The sequence below is a fragment of the Camelus dromedarius genome, chromosome 16 (assembly GCF_036321535.1).
Source record: "Camelus dromedarius isolate mCamDro1 chromosome 16, mCamDro1.pat, whole genome shotgun sequence".
NCBI classification, from domain to species: Eukaryota; Metazoa; Chordata; class Mammalia; order Artiodactyla; family Camelidae; genus Camelus; species Camelus dromedarius.
The window spans coordinates 56439030-56465714 of NC_087451.1; the positions used below are offsets into that span (position 1 = coordinate 56439030).

Here is a 26685-nt window from a genome sequence, read left to right on the forward strand (position 1 = left end):
TCACATAGCATAATGCCCTCAAGGTCTATCCATGTTGTTGCAAATGGCAGTATATATCTGTATTCTTATATTCTCTTTATTTGTTCATTCGTTGGTGGACCCTTAGATTGTTTCCATGTCTTGGCTGTTGTGAATATGCTGCAGTGAACATGGTGGTGCATCTGCAGATATCCCTGGATGTAAACCCAGAAGTGGGATGGCTGGACTATAGAGTAGTTCTACTTCAAGTTTTTTGAGGAATCTCCATGTTGTTTTACATAATAACTGTACTAATTTACATTCCCACCAAAGTGCACCAGTGTTCCCTTTTCTCCACATCCTCGCCAGCACTTGTTATCCTGTCTTTTTGATAATAGCCATTCTAATAGGAGTGAGGTGATATTTCATTGTATTTTTGATTTGCATAAGAACAATGGTTTATATGTATTGATAAATTACTCTTAATCTCTGTTTTATGCTTCTGGAGGGACTAAGTTTATCCTGTTTAAAGATCATATTTTATAAGGCTATTAAAATACTTTGTACAAACACAAAACCTTGAATATTTAGAACAGGAATGAAACATTTATACATTTCGAGATATAATTTGGGGACATGAATTAAATGAATTTAGGTGGATAGATGATTTTGAAGTTTGTTTTTCCTCCTAATTCTAATATTCTAAGACTAGATAGTGCATTTAAATTTCTCAGGCACTGCCTGGCTTTGGGTCTTCTTCTTAGAAACTTAGAATAGATACCACAGTACTTTGCACCCGACCTGGTGAATGAGGGAATCTCTCCCCTTTGTAAGGTTAGCTCAAAACCTACCATGTGACAGACTCTGCTCCGTCCATCCTAACGCTGTTCCCTCCTAGAATCCCCAGTGGTTTCCACCTGCAGAAGCTTCCACAGAAGCCAGTTCTTCTCTACATGTCTCCATACTCACAGCACGAGCAGAGCAATTCCACATACAGGAAGGAGTGTGTGCAGGGCTTTAGGACCACACCCAGCCTCCATAATTGGACTGGGAACCACTGCAGGTGTGTTGACCTCCAGACTCATGGTGACCTATGGGTGTGATCTCACCAGTGGTGATCTGATGCATGGAATTTGTTTGTTTGCTCCTCCTCCTTCAAACTCCCTGGCCAAAAAATTCATACCTCCCCTGAAACACTGAAATTGTCTCCTTCATCAAGTTAAATCCAAGAGATTGGAAAAGTCCCAGAAAATGCCTGATTAATTCTCATCCTAATCCTTGAATTGAATTGAAGTTTGTATATGAGTAAAGCCAGCAAGCAAACAATAAAACAAAAAAGAAAAAACCTAAAAAAAAAAAGGCATGTCCCAAATCCCTGCACAGTCTCTCTAAAGAATTTGGAATTTACTTGTTTTGGTGGCTCATTTATGTTGCTGTTTTTTCTGAAACCAATGGCTTTTTTACTTTTGAGTTTGAATTTTTCTTCAACATCTTTCTTCTAAAATAAGGTAATATTATATTATTTGTCTCTTATAAACAGTATACTTTTCAATAATACTTTGTATTAGAATTTGCTTCAGTTATATTATGAAAGTAAAAATTATAAGACAGTTAAATGTATTTCATGCACTTTATGGTACATGTGTGGATAGTTCTTATATATTTTTTTATCCATTCTTTTATACATCAGTCAACACTGGCTGAAAATTCACCACCAATGACTGAAACCTGAAACAAGCAGACTTTGTTCTTTATTACAGAACTGTAAATTACCCTATGAATAGACGTCACAGATAAAATCTACAATGAGGAACTTTTTATAAACACATGAACTGTATTCTTTTTATATATGTGTATTCACAAAAGTAATTTTTTTTTGTTACTTAATGGGGGAGAAGGAGGTGGTTTGATTGAAGTCATTGAAACAGCATACTATTTAAATTACACAAGTTTTGCAGTGAGTTAGTTTCATCTAAGAGTTTCATCCACTAACACGTGATCAAGGCAGGTAGAAGTGTTATCTTAATCGAGTTAGTTTTATAATTAGAAAAGAATATAAAGAGCAGTTATTACACATGATAATTTTGTTCTCTTCTTGAATACAGCTCTTCCTTATGGCTGGACCCAGTTACGTTTAAGTGAAAGAGTTAAAATCTCTTTAAAATGATTAAAATAAGTTTTTGGAAAAATAACGTTGTGTATGAGTTACGCCATCAATTTTGACTAGTATTTGTAAGCTTTTGGGACTTCAAATTTAAGCTAAATATGATACAGTAGGGTTATTAAGATGGGGTTCAGTCATCCAATTTGCTCATTTGTTGGAGTACAAAAGCTCCTATTGTGAAGGTTTCCACATATATATGTAAGGGCAGGAGAATTTGTTGTCTCCTCTATCACATTGAGTTTTATGCTCTGGTAGATTATTATATCTTATAATGTGATCACAGGAAACTGGACTGTTATTTCACAGCAATTAATTTTTCTGAATTATCCCTAAGAACGAGGTGCAGATCCTATTGACTCTTTTTCATACACAAGCCCCTGATATTCCAGTCTGTTGGAAAACTACATCTGTAAAAAAGTATATTTTAGATCTCAACTTCCTTATAATTAGTAGGAAGTGCATTTTGTCCTCTGAGACAGCCTCTGCTGAGGGTGTTAATGATTGATGTTAAGTATGTTAAGTATGGCCAGTAATTTGGAGAGTGATCATCAGTACTGCAGTTTTCAGAGAACTTTCAACTTTTTTTTTTCCCCCCTGTCATGGACAAGCTATTGCAGCCCAGATGTGATAGATATAGAACCTGCAATCTCTGGAGGTGTAGGGGGTTTGTACGCCCCAGACACCTCAGTTAGGATGCGTTGTTCTCGTTGGTGGAGAAGGATGGCATCTAGGAACTGTGGGTGTCTGTAGGAATCGTGGTTCTAGACACCACACGAGGCGAAGTGAAGTCAGAAAAAGCCATGGGCTCTGTACTTTAAAACCTGATGTACTTACTGAATTAGTTACAAGTGAAATGATGTCTTCAATTTGCTTCCAAATAATTCTGGGGGTCGGGGTAGGTGAAGGGGGGGTGAGAATATAGATGAAAGAAGTTTGGACATGAGTTATTTGTTGAAGCCGGGACAGAGGTATGTGGGGATTTATTATATTGTTTTAACTACTCTAGTATTCATAGAATTGAATAGAAAATTTCCATAATGAAACATTTTGAGGTGCTGATGTAGGCAACTTACAGTATTGTATTTTACACAGTTCATCCGACACACTCAGGTTTTGATTTGTCCTTATTTAGTGATTTTGCTCTGCTGTGCTTCAGTGAGTTGGCAGATTTGCTGTCTCACAATGGCTCAAACCTATTAGGCCCTTGATATGACTTGCTGTGTGAATGATGAATGAGTGAATGAGTAAAAGCACTTTGTCCGTCTTTGAGGAGAGAGGAAGCATTTGCCAGTTTGGGGAGATTCTTCTGTCCCATTGACTGCTGTTTCTGCTAGTCATGTTAAGAAAGTAAAAGAGTTGCAACCTAGGAATTCATGTCATGGAATATGGTAGACTGGATACCCCTAATGCCCCTCTCCCACATGTTTCCAATGGGAACAACTAGAGGGCATTATACTATTTCCCCCTTCCCTTCCTTCCTCCCTCCCTTCCCTCTCTCCCTTTATCCATCTGTCTGTCTATCTAGCTAGCTAGCTATCTTTTCAAATCTATTGCAGATCTATTATGAACGGAAAGATTTCTCAGAGATCAAAAAGGAAAGGAAAACAGGAATCTTAGGAGAGAGGTAGGTGAGAAAGTTGTCTTGAACCCTGTGGGTTTCTCCTCAATCATGGAGATACTGAGTTTCCTTTATGATGTCTGTATGGGTGCAGGAGAGACAGAGTCCAGGGCCTGCCTAAAGTGGGAATACTAACATGGAACATCCATGTAAACCTAGCACTTCGAAGAACTGTGCCTTCAGAGTAAGGGTACTTGTAAATCAAGACACCATGCAGAAAGGTACCGTAAGGAAAATCTTCTGTCTCAACTTTGGTGCTTGTTGAAGAGGAAAAGGATATCTTCCCTGAGAATTTATAATCAGAAGTGACCTGACACAGTTTGTTGTCTGTATTTACATGTGTCTGTGTGTAATTTGGAAACTTAAGTGGAGAATTTAATTTAAAGTGGTCTTTGTGGACTGAGTGATGCCCTCAGCCAACTGGCAGCAGGAAGCTGGAATCCTTCCTAAAATAAGGCAACTACAACCTAGGCCCAGAGAATCTCAACAGGTGAAGTTGTGTGATGTGTGAGCACACCCACAAACAGTGGGATTGAAGCCACAAAGACTTTAACTGTGGAATTGTTAGAAGGAGAATATAATCTACTCATATTAAAGTGTTTTAGTAAATAAAGGATAAACTTGAAAACTGGAGCACGTACTAAGCGATTATAAAACTTACAGGAATGTTTGAAAAATAACCCAGAAGAAGTAAATAACATAAGTAAAATTAAAAGTTCAGTGGATGCGTCCAACAGTGGATTAAAGGGAGAATTACTGAATAAAAAGACAGCTCTGAAGACATTATTTAGAATGCAGCTAAGTGACAAATGAGGAGTCAAGAGGCATGAAGGCTGGAGGAAGGAGGTCTAAATACATCTAATCTGAGTTCCAGGTGGAGACAAGGGAGAATGGGAAAGAGAGACATTCAATGAGATAAGAGGTGAAAATTTCCACAACTGTTTAGAGAAACACATTCTTGGATTAAGAGAACCTAATGCATTCCAGGAAAAGTGAATAAAAATAAAGCACATCGATACACATCAGAACAGAAAATCAAATAAAAAAGAGAACATCTTACAAGCAGGAAGCTAGAAAAGAATGACTGTCGACAGAGGAGTAATTAGACTGTGGCCGATTCCTCAAAAGTAGCAGTGGGCCCTGGGAATGGAGCTTCTTCAACGGGCCAAGAGAAAACAACTGCCTTTCTGGAATTTTCCTTCTCAGTGACATTATCTTTGAAGAATGAGAGTGAAATAAAGACATTTTCAGGATAACAAAAACTGAGTTTGCCCGACTCACTAAAAACAATGTGAAAGAATGCATTGTAAGCTGAAAGAAGACAGTCCCAGACGGAATACCTGAGATGAGAAAGAATGATGAACAAATAAAGTGCTAAACTGTGACTAAATTTAAGTGGATATTGGCTATAGAATAATCTCAGCAAAGTTACATATAAAATACACAAATATATTCCAGATTCATTAAAGGTGTAAATGTGAAAAGTAAAAACTATACAGTGTTTAAAGGAAAATACAGGATAATATTTCTAGGAATTAGGGTAAAGGAGTATTTCTTAAGCAAGACACAAAAAGTGCAAACTATGAAGTACAAAATTGACATTAATTTAACAATTTTTGATTCATTAAAGGACATTGTAATTATAGTGGAAAAAGCCTCAAACAAGGAGCAGATATTTATAATACATGTAACTGATAAGGAATTGGTTTCCAGAATATGAAAATAATGCCTACAAATCAATAAGAAAAAGAAAAACAATCCACTGAGAAAACAAACATATGAATAGACTTGCATAGAGTAGGAAATCTGAATGTCCCGTTTCCCACCTACCAACAGGAAAACATTAAAAAGTTGGACAGTATCAATTATTGTTGTAGGAAATTCTTGTCCACTGATAGTGGCTGAGTAAATAGGTACAATTACGTTGGAAAACAGTTTGACAGTCTCTCAAAAAGGTGACCATGCACATACCCATCACCTAGTAATTTCATTCCTGGGTGTATATTCTGGAGAAATGCTTACACATCTTTATCTGAAGACACGTACAAGAATATTCACAGAAGCATTGTCCATAATGCTAAAACACACACACACACTTGAAACGACCCAAATATTCATCAGCAGTAGCATGAATAAATATGTTGATGTGTATTCAAATAATGGAATCCTATCAGCAGTTTAAAATGGGTAAACTACATTCTGGACGTGGTTGAATCTTAAAAGGCATGATGTCTAGTGAGAGAAATAAGATACAGAATAATGTGTTCAGGCAGTTCAATTGATGTAAAGTACAAACACAGGCAAAACTAAATAACATGTGATGAAGAGATGTACATATAGATAGAGTGGTCCATTGCACGTGACAGGCACAGATTCCTCCTGGGGCTGCATGCACAGTCCTTTCGCAGGTCCTCTCAGAATTTGACAGGTATTTGGACTATTTCCATATTTGAGGCTTCTGATGTATTAAACAAATGAAAAAAAATCCAAACCAAAATGATCATGTTTAAGGTGTTTTTATTGCCTGCATATTACCATTTTCAACACATAAAAATACAATATATATGTATCAATTACATATTTATAAAAAATACTAACTCTTTTTAGTGTACTATTGTACACTAGGCTGTGTGGTCCTGTGCTGGGGCACAGTTTTGACTGGTGAGTTGAACATCTTTTGTCAATCCTGAAAGTGATCGCTGAAACCAATTATCACCACGTTTGAATTTAAGCTCCAGAGTCTCTGGGTGGGAAGCCCCAGGCTGAATGGCCCTCCGCACTCCTGCAGTTGGCCTCACATCTGGATTATTTCACCAAAGTCTGAGGTTACTCCAAGCACAAGTGGGTACTTACTTTGTATCAGCCTAAGAGAGATTCCCAACAAAATTCCTCCCAAAACAGAGGAATAATTTGTCCCTAAGACAAATTCCAGCTTCTGTCCTTAGGCTCACAGTTAAGAAATGATTCACAATTTAAAAATAACAGCTTAACTCCTGCTTCTAGCCATCAATGTTTCATAAAGTTTGAAGTACGGTCTCAAAACCCCCGCCTACAAATACAAGTCTGATGATTTCACTTCCCTGAAAAATTCTTTGCACTTCTGTGGTCAAGTCCAAACCACAGCTTTCCAAGACCTCACATACCCCTGCCTACCCTTCCAGAGCCCCCTTCTCACCCCTCCATGCCTCAGACTCTACACTTAAGTAACACACGCTCTGATGTTCCTCCCTTCCATGACTTTGCACACGCAGCCCCCTTCTCTTCTGGTGTCATTTCTTCCAGGAATCCATCCCTGTGCTCCCGAATTCCTTTCTCTCCAGGTTGCCCAGCTGTCTTTGCCTGGAACTGAGAGGTTCTCTGGGATGTGAGACTTTCACTGTTAAACAGGAGAATCCCAGGCAGACCAGGACAGCTGGTCACCCTGTTTATTGCGCCTGTTCCCTTCTCTCTCTTGGGTGTGGCATGTGCACACTCCTTGGCCCTGATTCCTTTGTTGAATGAATGGGTGTGGGGTATGCGGAATAGGATGAGATAATGAATCCAAGGTTCTGACTTGGGTGACTGGATAGTGATGGTGGTGCCCTTTAGCAAAAGGGATACCTGGACAGGGCTGGGAGAAGGTCTGGGGGGAGGTTGTTGCAAAGGGGCACATGGCACGATCATTTGTAGACATGCCAAGTTTGGGGTGCCTGTCTTATTTGGTCTAAGCAGAAAGGGCCTCTGGGAAGATGACTACTGGATATTCTGATCTGGAGAGAACTGGGCTGGAGGTGTATAATAAGGTAGACAGGAAAGATTTCCTCCCACCTCCCTGGTTCTCACACTATCCCTCGCATATGAATTACCATCCTGATTCTAGTTCATTTGGTCTTTCAGAACATGAGTCAAACCTCTGCACTGACAGACCACAGGGGACTGGGAGTGCCGCCGTGCATAGACCTGCTGCCTAGAGGCGTGTTCTCTTTCTCTAGACTGACTCAGCCGCGTTACCACACCAACGAGCATTTCATTCATTGAGATAACTGAAAGATGTAGTATTTGTGTTTTTTGCACACAACTGCACACAAACTGGGTGCGATTTGTGAAGGATCCAGGGAAGCCTGCCTAGATTTAGAAACTTTGTGTTCTAAAACACTAGATTTAGCTAAATAAATGGTAATAACCAATTAACATTGACCTTCTGGGGCTACATTTTAAGGGAAAAATTGATCTGTGGTTCAGTTTTAAGGTGTACCTTTATGTTATTTAAACAACCTAAACTTAGTATTTTTGAAAACAAGTAAGCACCATGTGTTTTTTTTTTTTTCATGGTGCTTTTTTTTTTTTTTTTTTTTTTTTTTTAATACAAAGAACTGTAAGCTCTCACCTCTGGAAGAGACTTTGAAAATCACGTCGGCCATCCTTCTCATTTTACAAACAAGAAGGCTAAGGTGTTCATAGATTAGATGACTTGCCTATAGCAACAATACAAATATATAAAGTTAAGACTAATCAGCGTGGTGTTTGCTCTCTAAATTGATTTTCAGTAAGTTTGCCTGACCCAGGAAAGCTGTCTTGCAGACACCACCCTGATGTATAAACAGAACTCTCACCAGTTAAATTACTGCTTAAAAGGCTAGTGGAAGGTATATGCCCCATACATCCTAGCTTCCATCCTTGGGCTAAAGAGCTGTTCTTTCCCTCTCTTCCTCCATTTGTTCCTCATAGCAGAACATTGATATAGGTGCTCTGAGATGTGGCAGTGATGTCTGGCCTCGAGGCCCAGTGTGTATGGATCCATCAAACTAGATGAAGGACTGTATTATGAATCAGCCTTTTATTTATTTATTTTTTATTTTGGGGGGAAGTAAGTAGGCTTATTTATTTATTGATTCTTAGAGGAGGTACTAGAAGTTGAACTCAGGACCTCATGCATGCTAAGCATGCACTCTACCGTTTGAGCTACTCCCTCCCCCTATTAATCAGTGTTTTAGAACACAAAGGTAGATGTGTTCACATTTCAGCTTGGTGGGGTGTTGTCGTTACTTTTTAACGTGCATGCATTTAAACTAGAAAAAAACTGCACAAGGTAGAATACTGATTAAAAGAGAAGCTATGGATGCTTATATTGAACATTCGTTGCAGGATTTGGGATAGAACTTGAAATCAGGAAGGAGAGAGACAGAGAGAGAACAAGCTTTTCCTAATGTCTAATTTTCGAAGAGGTGGGTGGTTATAAGCAGATTTTAGGAAAACTGCCTATAAAGGTCAACATTTTCCGAACCAGGCAGTTGGCAAAGCATGAAGTGATGGTTTGATAGCTGACTGTTAAATGTTGAAACATAAGCAAGTACATGAATCAAATGATTTATTCTTCAACCAGTATTCATTGAATGCTTACGAGATCAGACACTGCTCTCAAGGAGCTTGTGATCTAGCAGAGGAAATACTGACATGGATTTTGATTTTAATTTGAATTTTAATGTCAGTGGATAAGAAGGATGAGGGCATGTGAGATGTGAGAGAGAACACTGAGACCCAAGGGCCCCCTGAGGGTAAAGAATTGGATGAGTTCAGTCAGCCTGCCGGCTCTGGGGTCCAGGTTGTGGATGAATGGTAGAGTTGGGATGTCAGCATGTGGTAAGGTAGTAACATCTTTAGATGATCCTCTTGGGCGTCAGAGGGTCAGGAGGAAACAACCCCACTGTGAGGAGCTCCCTTTAACCTAATTTAGAAAAGTGAAGGCAGAGAACGACCATCATTGCAACAAGATTCAAGTGACAATAACCACTGCAGGTAGTATAGCTTTTTGCAGTTTTGTGTTTTGTTCCTGTGATATGTTTCCTACCCTTATAATCAGGGGCTTTACATCTTTCTGGGGACTTACCAAGTGTCAATGGAGACTTGGTTTATCAATTTTTTTTTTTTTACAAGAATGAGTTGCTGCTTTTTGACTCTCACAACACAGCTAATATTTTTTGATACCTCATGTTCCACAATGGCCTCCTTGTTTGGTGTTTACTGCTTTTTAAAAAAAAAATTTTTTTTTTATTTTTAGCAATGAAAAGGTAGGAAAAGCCTGGAGCAATTTCTTATGTGTTTGACACATATGGTGAGCAATACTTAATAATTGCTGCCCAGGGCAAAATGTAACAGGATTTTATGGCCAAGTCTTCTGTTGATAGAGTGGATGGGCTGGTAGCTACAGACACTTTTTCAAAATAAATGCGTCTCTCTGAAATGAGCTGTCAGGAGGACTACAGTTTTGGAAGCCTGGAGTAATTAAGGAGCAATGTATTGGTTCCGAGGACCTGACATTAATGTTGACACATGATATTTCTGGGCCATTTGATCTGTACCAATAATACATTTTGTTTCCTACTGTAGGACTCATTCTGTTTATAAGTCATTTGAGGCTTTATTAAAGATTTTCCTGGTGACTTTTTAAAAGCACAATATTTACTATAGTGTGTGTTCAATCATCATTTATGTTCATTGAACATAATAAGTATGACATTTGACCAGAGTTCAGGTCTTTAATCTCTAGCTCAGATCCTTTCCCCCTCATAGATTATACTGACATAATGCCTTACATTGTCAACATGGAAAAACTAGACAGCAAAACTGACCCTAGAAGCAGTGACCAATTAGTTGAAGAGTAAACATGGAAACCAGTTATTCTGGCCTGTCACACACGTTAAAACCATGATCCTTAATCTGTTTTGTCACAATGATTACAATCATTTTATCTCCATCATTTTGCATCTTAGTATTCCAGGAATTTTATCCAACACTTAATGTGGAAACTTGAATGAAATATTTTTTGGTAGAACTATAAGAAATCATTTAAGGACTTTGTCCTTTTTACAGTTCTGTCAAAATGGATTTCACAAGTAGTTGGTATGCTATTTCAAAGCTTTGGTGTTTTATAATTGTACTAAGACATTTATATACACAGGTGATAGTCCCCAATGCAAAACTGCCCTCATAAAATCTTCCTTTTGGGATGAACTAGCTCTTTTGATGAATAAGAAGGAATTTGAAGGAATTAAAGTCATTAGAAAAAAAAAGACTTCAAAACTGAGATTGAAAAATGTAAAATCTGTCTTTCAAAGAGCATTCCAAGACTAGCGCCTTCATTGAAAAACAACTCATTGGTAATTGATTTTGGATTATTCTTCCATTTTTTTCCTTGCAAGCATATTTGTCCAATGGTTTACTCTGGTACATCTCATATAAGTAATTGAATGCATTGTATGTGTATGCATACATATTTGTATACAATCCATATGTGCGTATATGTGGGTGTCCACAATGTTCTGGCATAAAGGAAGGGTCAGATTTTCATGTTCCTTGATTCAGAGGAAAAAAGGTTGATGACATTTTTCTATGTACATTTGAAAAATAGGCTCAGATGAAGAATTAAAGAATCGCTTTGTCTTGATGTGGATATTAAAAAGCACTGTTTGAAACCATCTAACACCACTTTTGCCTCTTGACTGCACAGTTGATCCTGAACACGCTGCCAGTAGTATATACACCAGGGATCAAAAGCACAGATCTGGATTTGAATCCTGTCTCTACTGCTTGCTTGCCATGTGACTGTGGGCAAGGTTCTTAACCTCCATGAGCCTCCCTTTCCTCATAGGGAAAGTGGAGGGTGGTAATGATGCTCAGCACAGCATCGTTGTAAAGATGAAATGAAATGACCTTTCTGAAGTGCTTAGCACCACACATGGCATGTAGGAAGCGCTCAGTGAGTTGTAGCTACTAGTAGCAGCAGTGATCATGGTAGAAGTGCAGTAATTGTAAACTTGGTGATGGTGACAAGGAAAGGGCCGCTAACACCTTTGAGTATACACTAGGCTAGTAACATTGTGTCACTGATGTTGATTGATGTAGCCAGCAAGCTGAAGGACAGCCTCTGGATGAAAATATAATTGAGAATGCATGTGGTAACTTTTAAATCTGCACAGTGACCCAGAAGTATCCTAAGTGGGAAGAGTTATGATTTACACAGAGCATCGGCACATCAGATGTTAATAGATTGCTTAGACAATAGGCTGTGTGCTGTGCCCTGAGGATGGGCAGATGCATAAGATAAGGGCCTGTCCTGATGTCTGTTCCACGTGTGTGTGTGTGTGTGTGTGTGTGTGTGTGTGTGTGTGTGTGTGTATTGGGGTGGAGGGAACCAGAGAAGCAAACTTGGTGTGGCAAGATTTTGAGAGGTGAACTCCACTCTCAGGTTGTTCCCTACGTGGGTGATGTCTAGGCTGGCCCCAGGCTTCCACACCATCAAATGGAGAGGATGGATAAGTGAAGTTCCAATTAAGATAAGCTCCCAGAATGGTGCTGTCCAACAGTGAACCACCAATGTCATTTAAAATTTTCTAGGAGCCACATTGAAAAAAGTTAAAAAAAAAAAACCCAGGTGAACTTCATTTTAATAATATAGTTTATTTAAGCCAATATATCCAAAACATACAATCAATATAAAATTGTTAATGAGATAGTTTACCTTTTTTTCCTTATCCTTTAGACTGTCTTTGGAATGCAGTGTACACTTCACACTCACAGCATTTCTCTGTTTGGACGGGTCACGTTTCAAGTGCTCCACAGGTCTGCGAGGTTAGTGGCTACCTTAGTGGATGGGACACTTCTGGAGCTCAGCTACTCAAAGCGTGGCCCTCAGTGTGGCGGTGTAGGGATCCCCTGGGTCCCCTCCCGGCCTCCCGAATCAGGATCTGCATTTTGGCAAGCTCCTTGGTGAATCACTGAAGTCTAAGTTGGGCTGCTTGATGACTTGAAAAGCTGGTCGTTTGAGGTTACGGAACTTCTCCTCGGACCGTATTTGCTGTACATTTCCTTATCATAGACTAACTAAAGCATCTTATCATAATCAGACCAAAGGTAGAGTCCAGTTTAGCCTTTACTGGAATCAGTGGCATCTAGTTAGATTTCTCTTAAACAGAAGGTTGAGATATTTTAGGAAGAGTTGATGGAAAAGCAGACCAAAGATGAGACAAAAATACTTTTTTATGCAATGATGTAATGAACGACACCAGTGTTCTCAGCAGAGCTCTCCTTTTCTGACATGTTTTGAGAGGGAGAAAGAAGGGAACAGCGTGAGGGGGTCTGGTTAATTTCTTAATGCATGGGTTTTTCATCATGTCAGAGTCCCTCCGCCAAGGTTGGCTTAATGGGCAGATGACCTTAGAAGGGCCTGGCGCTTGGTTTAATGCTCTGCGGTCCCAGTGTTGAAATTCTTAATAATTTTGAACGAGGGTCTCTCATTTTCATTTTGTACTGGGCCCTGCTAATGATGCAGCTGGTCCTGCCTCTCCCTGGTCCTGTACTCACTACTCCTGAAGCCGTGAGAGAGTAAGTGGATGAGGTAGGTTTTGGGAGGAGCTGATGTTCTCTTTCACTTCCCCCTACCACCATCTTTTTATAATCTAATACATAAAAAAGAGATAACCCAGGCCTCTGGGGCAGTTGGGCTCAATAATGCTTGAGGTAATGGTGTTCTAAAGCCGGATGTCAAGGGAGGCTAAATGCTGTAAATATGTAACAAAACACCATTCACCATGGGACAAAGAGGAAGTTTCTAAATCAACATATATAAGCAGCCCCACCCTCCCGGCCATCTCCACCGGGTTTACTGTAATCACCGCTGTTTGCACAGAGCTCAGGTACACCTGGCAGCGCCAGTGAGTCAGCTGGGCCCAGTCATGTTGACAGTTTTATGTGGGTATAAGTTAAATGTTAACTTCCATTTTGTCAAAAATTTTAACAAAATATGAACGTATATTGGTAGTTATAGTGCTCAGACCCGAAGTCAAATGCTTGGAACCAACTCAAAGTTTGGAGACCTGAGGCACTGAATTTTCTACCAGCCCCCTTGGTATAGTTTGTGATGCACCAGCAACATCGGCTTCACCTGGGAGCCGGTTAGAGCTGCACAGCAGACCCACTGAATAAGAATCTGCCATTTCCAAAGATCCTCAGGGGATTTGTGTGCATATTAAAGGTTGAGAAGGCTTGTGCTCGTGTTTTCAACAGCTGGTTGGCTCGGTTGGGGCGCAGGGCGGGATAGCTAACCATTCACAGGTGCACGAACTTAATGCCTGAGCCCTCCTGGAGAGTGATGGGGAAGCAGGGTGGTCCCCATATGGGCAGCGTCAGCATCACCTGGGAACTTGGCACAAATACAGATTCTCAGGCCCCACTGATTCTCGGAATCGGAGACCCTGTGGATGGGAGCCCAACAATGTGTGTCCTAAATCCTCGAGGTGATTCTTTGAGAACCACTGTTAGAAGGGAACAGAAGTAGGGATGGAGGAAGATGACTACTGGTTGTACATTTTAGTTCTGAATGCTTTATGTTGTCAAGCAGAGCCCAATGTTGAATCATAAGGCAACAGTTCTAACTTTGAAAGAAACCATGATGTTCTGACAGATTTAACTCAGTTAGTAGAAATTTATTTTTGAGGGAGATTTGAACAAGGGAAGGGGATAGAAAGAAACAAAATGGTTGGAAAAATAAAGTGAATGAAATGACTGGGGATTAGTCAGCCCAGGGGAGTGAAGAGTGAGAGGAAATGCCTTTGATCCTTTTTTTCTGTAAATAGTGAGAGCCTCTGGTCATAAGGGCTCCCCTGGGACAGGAAGAAGGTGTTTCTTGACTCAAAGTGGCAAGCAGGACTGTGTGTCCATTCAGAACTTCTCGAGACTCTGTTACAAGCAGGTCTGATGCTGTGATACAGGCTTGGAGGTGCTCAGGTCACTCCATGAGGCCTGATTGATAAAGCAGTAATTATAAATCCGTGTAAGTGTTAATGAAAAGTTTCGGAATATAGAGGAGGGATTCCCAAGTGAAAATCAACAAAGGGAAGTCACTGGATGTTACCTGGAGGTGGTCACATGCCAGTGCAGCGCTCAATCAGCCAGGCAACCAGAAGGGACATGGGGGATGGCCAGTGCATCCTGAGAATGCAGTGATGAATGACTTGTGGACGAGTGACATACTATCTGAGAATTAACTCTTATTCCACAAATATTTATCAGTGCCTACTATGCATGTGGCAGTGTCCCAGGCCATGGGGAAGACGGACACAAATTTCTGTTTATGGAGCTTCGTTCTAGCTAGAATTGAACTTGGGCAAGATTGTAACAGACAAGATGGATATAAGTAAATTATAAGATAATGTGATACAATTATAGTAGAAGTGTGGAGAAGTGGAAATGGGGCTGTGGCGTGGCCTCGGAATCCTATATCATCTTCCACGATAGGAGATTAAGCCTTTAATGTCTTAAGTTGAATAATCAAGGAAGAGCAATGTAAGCATGCTCTTTAGAAAGATTTTGGAGAGGAAGATTCAGGAGTGGGGAGACCAAGGATCACTATTGCTTAGTATGAGCCTGGTAGAATATTTGATGTTTCATTCATTCATTCATTCACTCACAATATTTATAAATACTTTAATAAGTGTGTCAGGCCCTGTTGTAGGCAATGGGGATACAGTAGTGGAAAAAAAAACACACACACATACTAAAATTTCTGCTCTCATGGAATCTAAATTCAGAGGAGGGGTCCAGCAGTGAAGAGAGCAGGTCAGAGGATGATCCAGGCAATGGAGATAAATGAAGGGGCCTGGGGTCACAGTTGGCGCCTGGTAGGGTGCCCTTGTAGATACAATAATTAGGACTGGCCTTGCTGAGAGTGATATTTGCATGAAAACCGGAAGTTGTGGGGGAGGGAAGAGTATAAATCTGGGGCGAGGACCTCCCAGGTGCAAAGATCTGGAGGTGAGAGTGTGGGTGGAGCAGTGGGTGGCCCAGAACTGGTGCTGAAGGGTGGAAGGGAGAGAGGCAGGAAGGGAAGTCAGAAGAAAATGGTGATAGTGAGCAGATGGCAAGGACTGTGGCTTTTACTTGGTGTGGCATGGGAGGCCATTGCACTTTGTCTGTAGAGTGATCCTCTATATCTCTAAAAAAGATTTATTGGGCACAGTTTATAAAAACTGATTTTAACAGAATAGATAATATAACACTTTATCAAATGTATGTATTGTCTTACAATCATCACTTGAGAGGGGAAAGCAGTGTCAATGGTAACACGGTTTTGAATGCAAAGAAATTAAAATAAAAGCTAAAGGAGAAACTAAAAATGATTCAGAGCGAGACCCCTAACATCTCCCAAATGGAGTCAGAAGCTTAGGACTCTAGTAACCCAAGCAGAGTCTGGGCAATTGGGGTTTTTTTTCATTCATGCGTTACTACCTCCCACCCCCTGCCACTTGTCCATCCATCCTTCCAAACCACTCCTCTGATTACTAGAAATTGTTAGAATCTAGTGTCGTTCAGGTTTAAATATGAGAAAGCCTGTTCTCCCTTCGAGGATTTACAGTCTAGGCCGAGAGGCTAGCTTAGGGCTTGCGGGTGGATGGACCAGGAGGACCTGGCAAAAATAGGAAATAGGTGGGGACTGGAACAGACAACAGAGTATTGTGCCGCAGATGTCCCCTGGCAGAGCTGGTATGCTCAGCACAACAGATTGTCACTTGGTACTGAAGCAAGCTTTCACATTCCTTAGAAAACTGTCTCTCAAGCCGATTGACAGCTTTTGCCTCTATTCGACAGTCAATGAACAGTTTTCTGGTATCTAATTTAGTTTGTTGGCACGGTGATCATGAGACAAAGGGGAACAGGATGGTGATAAAGCAGCAACACCAACACCACTTCTGTTGTAAAGGAATAGGGGTCATATGTGATTCCATTCCTGATCAACCTTGAGCAGACTGATAAGATAACATTCCTGAACCTTGAAGTTTGAGGACTGGACTTTGCCAACCAATGTGTGTTGAATGAGTAAGCGTATATAGGGCAGTGACTCTGGAAGGCTCATCCGGACATACTCTGTCCTTCTCACCTGCTGTAAGTACACCTACAGCCACAAATGTGTGACACAGACAGCCACGTAAGGACACACAGCACAGTAACACTCAGTATTGTATCCCACAAAGTGAGCTATCTGAACAAGGGGCTAAAATATCCCAAACTTCAACATGGCTATGAAGGGATCTTAGGTGAGGTCTGGATACAGTGTCTAACCTCATAAAGTACACAGTTGATGGTTAATAAGTGAATAAGCGAATAAATGAGTGAGTATGAGTGGTCCAATTTATCTGTTTTAAAGAGGGAAAAATTTCTTTGTATTTTTCTTAAAAATCCTTCCTGTTTTTTATGGTGTCTGCTATCATTAAAATGCATTTTACTATATTCCTTCCTCTAGTTAAGGGATTGATCACATGTTTCTGTAGATAAATTAACATAAAAGGATCATGTCATGTCAGCTTCTTCCTGGGAAAGAACATAGACCCTGGAATCGAGAGACATAGGATTTTAATTTCTGTGTTACTGTGACCAAGTTTCTTTATCCTTTAGGAACTAATATCACTGAAGATGAAATGAATCATTCTGTCTCGAAAATCTTAAGATTCCATTTTATGACTTTACAAGTATTATATTTATTTATCTCTTGCTCCCTCTGCTGGATGATTGACTTTCTGCTTTGCTCTTATAATGACTATATTGTGTAGCTGTAGGACTTTCTTTTTTCTTTTTGTTACTTAAAAATCCCCACGCTTAAACTGAATCATCATTACACTCAAGAGAAACCCTTCGACCCAGTGGTTCCCATCCTTAAGCTGCATCTTGGGATCTCCTGGGGGCTTGATGTTACAGGCTAGGAATACAGTTCAGGCTTTTACTGTATTCAGCGTTCCTGTCCTGGAGGGTGGCGTTTGGCCACAGTGTCTTTAAACCCAAGACTTCAGAAGCCATGGTTCTTTGTGTTTTTAACCTAGGGATCGTTTCCTTAAATCATTCTGGACATTTTAAGGGATGTATCAAAGTATTGGGCCAGCTCAGGGTATGGGCATCCATCCTTTGTCCTGACTTGACCCTTCAAATAAGTCTACTTGGAATTTGCCTTCAAGGTCCTGCCAAGTTCTGAGACTGCTGTGTGATGGAATTTGCTGCCCTAGGCTTCTACTTTCATCCTTATTTTACTTCAGGGTTTTCCTATTACTCTTGTGGTTTTTGTGACTCTTGTAGCCCACACTCCCGAAAAAGGGGCCCACAAGAATGCTTACTATCTGGGCCACTGAGGTCATGAAATTCAGATTCACATTGATTATATTACAAAGTTCAGATGCATTATGGACAGGGCTACATGTTAATTAGCTTAGTATGTAGATTTTCTAAACGTTTTGCTTCCCTGATTCTCCCACTTTCAAGTCAGAAGTCCCTGTCCTCTTAGTCTGCATCTCTACAGCCCTTGAAAGCCCCAGGTCTCCATAGTGTAGTCCCCGCTGCAGCCCCACAGTTAAAGTCAAGAGGGGTTTTACTTCACCTGTTAGCAAACAGAGGGGAGGCGATGTGAGATCATGATTTAAGATCTCTTCCTTAAAGCTCTTTATTAGGATGCTTGAATTTAAAAGAAAAAACATTTTTAAATGTTCTTTGATCATTGTTAAGGGATCAAAAGAGTCCTTTGATCATTGTTAAGGGAATTTGTGTTCAATGAGCTGTGGCGGAAGGCTGCAGTTTAATTTTTATTTTTAGTGGGGAGGGAGGCTTGTGGGAGAGAAGTGAAAACCTGGTGATTCCTTTTTGGTGGTCGTTCTTTCCTACCGTGCCTGTTGTACAAACTACTGATATTTAAAGTTGCTACCACGCCTTGGTCATGAGTTGTGAAGGTCTGGTGTCCTTTTATTCCCTCTAGGGGATCCTAGTCAAACCTGAGAGCCCTGATCTGGAAAAATATTGAATTCAGGCCTAAATTGCCTCTCTGGTCAGCAGGGGGCGCTCTTGCCATTCATATCTAACCCGGGCCGGTGCAACCCTTAGACGCTCCTGGGGAAACCCGTTGGTGAGTCACCATAACCACCCTTCCTCCTCTGTTCAAGTTGGCATTCTGCAAAGAACAGCATCACTTCTCGGTGAGCAACAGTTGGCCAGTCATCTCGAAAAGCAAAATATGTCCTTCATCTTATTTTTAATTTTGCCTTTAAGTGTGAATTACCAACGGGAAAAGCAGATCCTTCTCCGTCTTTTCAATTATCACACAAACCCTGAATTATCCAGGTGCTCTTCAGATTAGCCATGTTTGTGTTTGATTGTGTGCAGAGGGGTCAAAGACCCTCTCAGCTGTAGGAAAGTTTGAATAGATGTTCCCTGTTCCCTGGCAGAGATGTTGGTGTAGATGGGCCAGACTGTTCCTGCTATAATTTCAACCCATTTTCCCATGCTGAAATACCTGTGGACAGGGTTTACACACTTTTTTTTTTTCTGTAAAGGCTAGATGGTAAATATTTTAAGCTTTGTAGGCCAGAGAGACTCTGCTGTAACTACCCACCTCTGCAGCTGTAGCCCAAAGTAGCAGACAACGTGTAGGCAAGTGGGTGTGGCTGTGTCCTAAAGAGACTTTATATATAAGCTGACCGACCTGCAGACATCTATAGGTATTCAAAAGCCACTTAATATGTTCCTTATATCTGTTATTTTATATTCTTTATAAGAATAAATATATTTATTACTCTTTATAAGGGTAAATTCTTTTATAGTTAATAAGAAAATAGTCAAATCTGAATTCTCTCTTGTTCCATTCCTATTTAGAATCGAAGCCTGGTCCCCCTTTGATTCCTGATAAGCATCATTGCCCTCTTCTTGAAAAGGCCTGGCTTTCTGTTTTCCTTGTAAGCAAAGCAGTGGCCCCCAAAACACTCCCCCACCCCTTGAAGAGCAGAGAGGATGATTAAAGTCCATGGAAGTTTTTAAGTAGATAACACAGCAATTTAGAAACCAGTGCTTCTGGAATTGTGAAGTTTTCATCTTTCATCCATCACGTTATTTCATCCATATTTTAAAAGAAAGATGCCACAGGATAAAATAACAGGCACCAACTGGCCTGAAATATCCCAGGAAAATCTGGTGTAAGATTTTTCTAGGAGTGGATCCAAGAACATTTTTCGTTCTGCCTTTTGATCTGTCCAAAGATACACAAGATACTTGGATGCCTCCAAGACATAGATGCCAGTATGAAAATAGTCTCTGACAAGTTGTCTTGTGAAAGGAGCCAGCACTTAGAGAAGGGATAGTTGTCAGGGCAGGAACCGGAACGTTTTTTCCTACTGCCTGACCTCAAACCCACTTTTGTACTTGTTCTGTGAATGGATTCTGTTTCTTCCAAGTGTGAGTGGATTTGGGGGAAACCAAGGTACGCCGACTGCTGCCTACAGTTTTAGTCTCCCTTCCTCTCTCCGCTTCTGATAACAGAAGATTACATGTCCCTCTGCCTTCCCTTGAAGACACATTTAGCTGGGGCTGAATCCAGAGGAGAGGAAATGAGAAGTGGCCAAGAGGAGAAACTCTGGGGGTGCTTCTACATTGAGACAGTTTTATATAAATGTATAAATGTCAGCGGTTACTTGGAGGCACCAAAACAAAGTGGGGGGGGGAGTGCAGGAAGCAAATATCTGTGAGCCCCAAGCCCCACCTCCTGTGGGACCCAAACAAGCACAGGGAGCCTTCCAGACATCATTTGGATCCTTTAAGCGTAGCACAGACCACATAGAAGGTTTTCCTTCTAAAGGGTTATGGAGTAGGCGCTGAATTCTCCCCCTTGCACTCTCCTGGTGGGGCGGGGTGAGGCAGAGCTGATACCAGGCACTACTGGGAAGATCCTGGAAGAACGTATTTGTGTATCAAAGCCTTGAACTCCCAGCCCCGGACTGTTCTCTTCATTGTTCCCCCACTTCCAGCGTCTATGGGTTCCTCTCACCAGCCTCCCAGTCTGGACCCCTGGATGGGTCTCAGGCTTGCATAGGTGCAGGCTCCCGGCTGCCTCCTGCCAGCTGCCTGAAGGCTCCGCAGGGGCCTTTCTGAAGGCTGTGCTCTTAACCCTGTGCCTGCTGGAAAATTGTCAGCAGCCCAGTGCTTGTCACTGGGGGGGGGGCTGTTTCTTCCTTCTACTTCCTGTGATGCGGAATGAGGGAACTGACTCTGGACATCTGTTCGAAGGCAGCCCCAGTGCGGTCTGACACAGAGCCTGCCCTGGTCACTCTGACCTCTGGTTGGCCCAGCGGCAGTGTGGCTGGGGTGGAAGAGAGAAGACTTGAGGGCTGTCATCTCCTCCTTTGGGCCGTACTGGCCTTAGGTGTGCCTACCTGAGAGGTAGGGGCAGAGGAGGAAGACAGATGATGCCTTGTCTCCTGTAGAGAGGCCTTTTCCAGAACCTTTCAACCACCTAACATTGTAGAGGGAAGGAGAATGGACAGAGTGAGAAATGGAATCGCCGTGTCCCCACAATAAGGTCTCTTTCCAGCGGCCCGGCCCCCTGTGCATGAAGGAACCATTAAAGACACTCGCTCCTTCCCCAGAGCTGCCTGTCCGCAGGTGCGTCACCTCTCCTAACTCTTAGCCCTGTAGCAAGTGTCGTCCGTAAACTCTTAAGAAACTATTATCCTTGTGTGTGTGTTAGATCTTTCTTTGAATAACTAAAAGGTAAATAATCTTGGATTTTCCATGGCTTCCCCAAACACTTAGATTAATATTTTCTTGGAAGGCCCTGTTTTTGGTCTGCCAGTTAATTATTATTTTCCGAGAACACTAATGACAACCCAGGCATGATGTCTCCAAAGCCCCACATTAAGGCAGCTTGCACCACAAACCTGCCATTCAGGTAATGACGGCCGCCCTCTGGAAAAACAGGCTGGGGCCTCCTGGGGGAAGGCTGTGTGGAGATGCCTGGGTGGTTGGTAAGGGTGTAAGTCCATTCACAGGACTTGACTTGGTGGAACTGGCCGGAAGGGCCAAGGAGGGCTCGATGAAGCTTTTGTTGAGTGTGGGAGAAAACTTCAAGAGGGTAGAAAGAGCTTTACTGAAGAGACAAGCTTTCTTTTTGTCTCTCAGCTCAAATCAATTTCCTTATCATGACACCAGCAAAGGTAATAATTATCATGACTACCTACCATGATTAGGAGTGCCAGGTTTGGCAGTTGGGCAAAGGGACTGTTTTGTGCATTTTAATTTCCTTCTCTGAAGTTCTGACTTCATGAACTTCCTTGTTTTGTTTTCCTAACAGTGACCGGCTCTATGGTAGACACATGTTAGGAGTTTCATAGATATTTCTTGATTGGTTCTTCATTCCAACTCATATGTGAATTTCTTGAAAACAGGGCTAATCACATCAGTAACAGCAGTGAGACCTCCAGTCCAAGCTGGGTTAGGTTAGTGGGGAACAGGATGTCATGTTACCGAGTTATTGCTGTTTTTCCTAAAACTTCAGCCATTGTCTAGTGCTTTGAATAAAGAAATGGTCCTTGAAGAGAATTTAGGAAGCATTTTATAAGTGGATACTCATATGTAAAGAGTGGCATACTTTTTAGTGCTGAGTTAGCCAATGCAATAGACAGTGTTGGACAAGGTGTTTTGCGTCCTCTCCAATGAGTCTGGTAAGTGGCGAACTTTTCATGTCTTCTACTAATGTATTGAGCCCGGGAATAATTTGGGACAAGGTGATTGATAGCCTTAGTTTCCAGGCTTCGTTCTGTTTTCCACCCTTGACCAGAACCAAGAAACACCTTCTTTCAAGGCCTTACTTCGTCTTCTTGCGAGCTTCACTCACTTTGAGAAAGACAGTGCTAATGGGATTCTAATGATGCCACTTTCCTGGTGTATTTTTCATCCAGTTCAATTTATGTTACATCTATTGGGACAGCTTATAGATGAGACTTCTGGTCTCGGGGATGTGTCAGATGTGTGATGGATTGAACACATCTATAATCTTGCTGCTCAAGGTGTGGTCCATAAATCAGCAGCCTCAGCATAATCTGGGAGCTTGTTAGAAATGCAGAATCTTGGGTCCCCAACCCAGACCTACTAGAAACCCAGAATCTGCATTTGTAACAAGATCGCCATTTTATAAGTACGTACATTAAGGTTTGAGATACACTAATGTATAAATAAAACTTCAGATTAGATGTTGACCCCAAACTACTGCTTCCTAGAGTATTGGGATTGATAAATGGAAATCTTCACAATATGTTTTTGTGATGAGACTCTGGATAAAAGTTTCCAGCTGATGACTCTTGAACATGCTTTGTCTAACTATGGGTCATTCATCACTACCTTCTTCTCTTCTTGTTCTTTGAGTGTGTGGGGAGAGATAATTTTAATGGAAACCAGGAGTGAGTGTTAACATCTAACTGGACAGACTAAGGAGTGAGGTCCTCTGGTTTTGAAACTTGCTAAGAAGCTCTTCCCTGATGTTGACTGGCAGAATTTTAGGCCAAGGTAGTTGTAAGTTAAGAGAACACCTCTGTGCACAGAGGATTGAATGTTTTGAGGTTTGGGTAATAGGAAGGTAACCCCTGGTCATAAAAGTCTATCCCTCTGTAGTTCTGGGTGTATATTTCTGACTCCTGTGTATTATTTTAGTACCATGCGCATTCAGATTTCTCATCCCTGGACTCTCATCTTAGGTAAAAACTTTCAGCAAGAGTTCATCAAAACCTGTGTTTAGGTTTTACATAACTTTTTAGCAACCATTTTGACTTTGTGTGACACAGTAGAAAGAGTAAGTACATTGGGTACAAATTCTGGTACCATTTTTAGCTATATAATCACAGGTTAATTCATTTATTCTGTTTGAGCCCCAGTTTCCTCAACTCTACAGTGAGGATAGTAATACCTTCCAGGGTTGTGATGAATGTTAAATGAGATCAAGAATGCAAAGCTTGGTCAAGAATAGTTGTTATTGTTTAAATATTTTTTAGTATATGTGTGTATGTATGTCACACACATGTGTTATGCTGTGTATGCATACTTTAGGAATTAGCATAAATTGACTTGTAGTTTTTATTAGATGACTCATAATTTTATTGGATGGCTTCTGATTTAAATTTCAAAGAGAAGTTTTGATGAATAGGACAGTCCATGTACTGGTATGACTCACACACACACACACACACACACACACATACACACACACACACAATTCTTTGGTAAAACTCCTAAACATGATTAGGTCATCAGGTCCTGAAGTATGTCAGAAGCACTGTCTTCTTTTCCTTTTTGCATGACCTCACTGCAAATGTATTTTAGAAACCCTCTAATCCTCTTTAGAAAGATGGTGGCATGTAGATGTCGTAATAAAATAAATGCTATGAGGAATGACTCACACATAGAGAATGACTTCAGGCATGTAATAAGTCGGAGGAGCAAAAATTGTTATGATAACCAACAACACACTTTGATGTGTATATATATATATAAATCTTAGAAATATTTATTGATTAAAGGCCTTATAAGAGTATAGCATTTAAAATATAGGATTGTGAAGAAACATGCCTGGAATGAATGGACAATATTCAAGGATCTTAATGACTTAAAAATGTAAACATTATAACATTATAAGAGCTACCTGATAATTATGATTATCTTAATCTGTAAAGGCCTTATTGTTTCTTGGTGAAGGAGAGCATTTCTTACCCACCTTGAAAACAGATCACCTTTCAGTGAAACTCTTGATCTGTGTGATACTTACTGTAAGCCTAAGTATTTACAGAGAAGTTGTTAATGTCCCTGGAATGAGGAACTTAAGCAAGTCAAAAGGAATCGAAACTCAAAGATCAGAGGGAGAAGAATTTACCTGGCCATCCCAGCGTGCTTTAGTGAAGAGCAAGGGGTGCCTCCTCTCCCGGTCAGATTTACACTGTTTGGTCCCCATTTGTGAAGAGGCAGAGAGGGGAGCTGTGAAGATACATGAGCAATGGCTTTATGCTCTGCCATCTGTGAAGAGGGAAGACCCTGGCTTTTTTCTTGGAAGCTTTGGTGTTTCATCTGTGGTTATTGGCCCAGGACTTCTGTAGAGATCCAATTCAGTGTTAAAGTGACTAAAAGTCTGATGGAAAGTTTGGTGGGATGCTAATGGACTAGCCTTAAATCAGCTACTGCCACTGAGCAATAGACTCTTCTGTTTTATAAATACTCTAACACTCTGTTTTGCTTATCCATTTCTGCATGAATAACTACCCCAACACTTACTAGCTTAAAACAACAGCCATTTTATTTGTTCAGAATTCTGTGGGTCAGAGTTTCAGATTTAGAATGCTGGGATGGCTTGTCTCTGCTCTGTGATGTCTGTGGCCTCAGCTGGGTTGGCTTGAGTGGCTGGGGACCAGCTGGAACGGCTCGACCTGAGTCGTATGTCTGGAGCTCAGTTACGGCTGTTGGTTGGGTTCCTCAGTCTCCCTTCCTGTGGCCTGCCTATGAGGCTAGCTTAGACTTCTCCACACCATGGTAGTCTCAGGGTAAATGGACTTCCTACATGGTAGCTGGCTTTCTAGAGAGGGCATTCTAAGAGGATAAGCTCTGATGTGTAAGCGTTTGTTAAACCTCTGCTTTGTTGAGCTTGCTGGTGTTCCAACGGCCAAGGCCAAAATAAATGTGGGAGAAACTACAGAAAGGCTAAGTCCTGTGGGGTATGGATTCATTGGAGCCACCAATATCCACTGCCTACTCAGAAAATGATGTCATTATTTAGTATTCATTTTCTATTGTGAAAGGTTAAATCGGTGTATATGTAACTATGGTGCAGTATTTCTTAATGTCCACAAAAGGTATTTTTGGAATTGTTATTTTTCTCCCCAAAGAAATGGTATAGTGTATTATTTGACACAATGTAAACTTTTTAAAATCTCCATGCTACATATAGTCTGTGTTAAATAATTGATTTAAGACCATCTGCAAAGAAAACAACAATATCCAACCCCTAGTACCTATCTTAGGCTGGCTTTTTCCTTGCAGTTATTGGCATTTCTACAAATTGATTCCAGCTTAAGAGCTCATACCTTAATTATTTTGACTTTTCAATAGTTCATGCATTTAGACTTGTTATCTTTAACTTGTTATGAGTTTTAAAAAATTACGTGATAGTTTCTTCAATTCTGATGTTTCCGTATGTCAGGTGCTATGTGTCAGTGGGAGTAAGATCTGAGTACTAGGAGGGACTGGCTAATCTTTCTAGATTTTACCTGCCTCATCTCTTAAGCAAGTGGGTTCAGTCAGTTGATTGCTGTGTTTTCTTTTCATTTTTTGATTCTTCAGTTTTTTAATTTAAACTTATGCATGATGCCTAATTAACTATTAGAGAAATATAAAGTGTGCATTTGGGAAATACTAAAACAATCTGATATTTCTTTAAGGAAAAATATACTTAGGTGTTGATATTAAAGCTTTTAGTCGCTTGGCTTAGAGATGTTTTCCCCAGGAGCCTCTTATCTGCATATGTTAATATTTTACTTTGCTGTGAAAAAAAACCTGAGAGGTAAAAGAAATGAAGAGGCTAAAACAACACGGCAAATTTTCATCATGGAAACTCATTACTGGAGCCTAACGCTCCTGTAGGAGGAGATTTGATTCAGCATCTGAAAGATAGTTTGCTAAACATAGGTAGCAGTAAGTCTGCAAAATTTTGTGAAATACTTTTTCGTATTTGTTGTACTTTTAAGTTTTTATTCAGCTGTCCTTCCTGGACGAAATTCTCTACAGTTCTATAAAATGAAAGTCTGTTCACAAGCATTAGGGAGTGACATGAAGGAGGCTCTTATTTTTCCATTAGCTGTCATCAATTCTTATGGGAGTATTAAAAATTAGTAATATGGGGAACATACAAACAAATACAAAGCACTCACCTGAAGCTTCTAAAGCAGGAAGTTCTCAGACTTGGTTGTACGTTGTAATTACTTGGGAATCTTTAAAATATACGGATGCCCGAGTTCCAACCTTCAAAAACCTTGATTGAATTAATCTAAAATGTGGCCTGGACATTAGAAGTTTTTAGTCTCCCCAGATGATCCTGAGGTGTGGCTGAGTTTGAGAACCCTTGTGCTACAATATC

The 26685-nt window shown here is 40.7% G+C and overlaps 1 long non-coding RNA gene across 3 annotated transcripts in view; it reads left to right on the forward strand.

Moving 5' to 3' along the window:
- Positions 1-26685, forward strand: part of LOC105085239 (uncharacterized) — a 113365-nt gene that overhangs the window by 49653 nt on the left and 37027 nt on the right. The window lies entirely within an intron of this gene.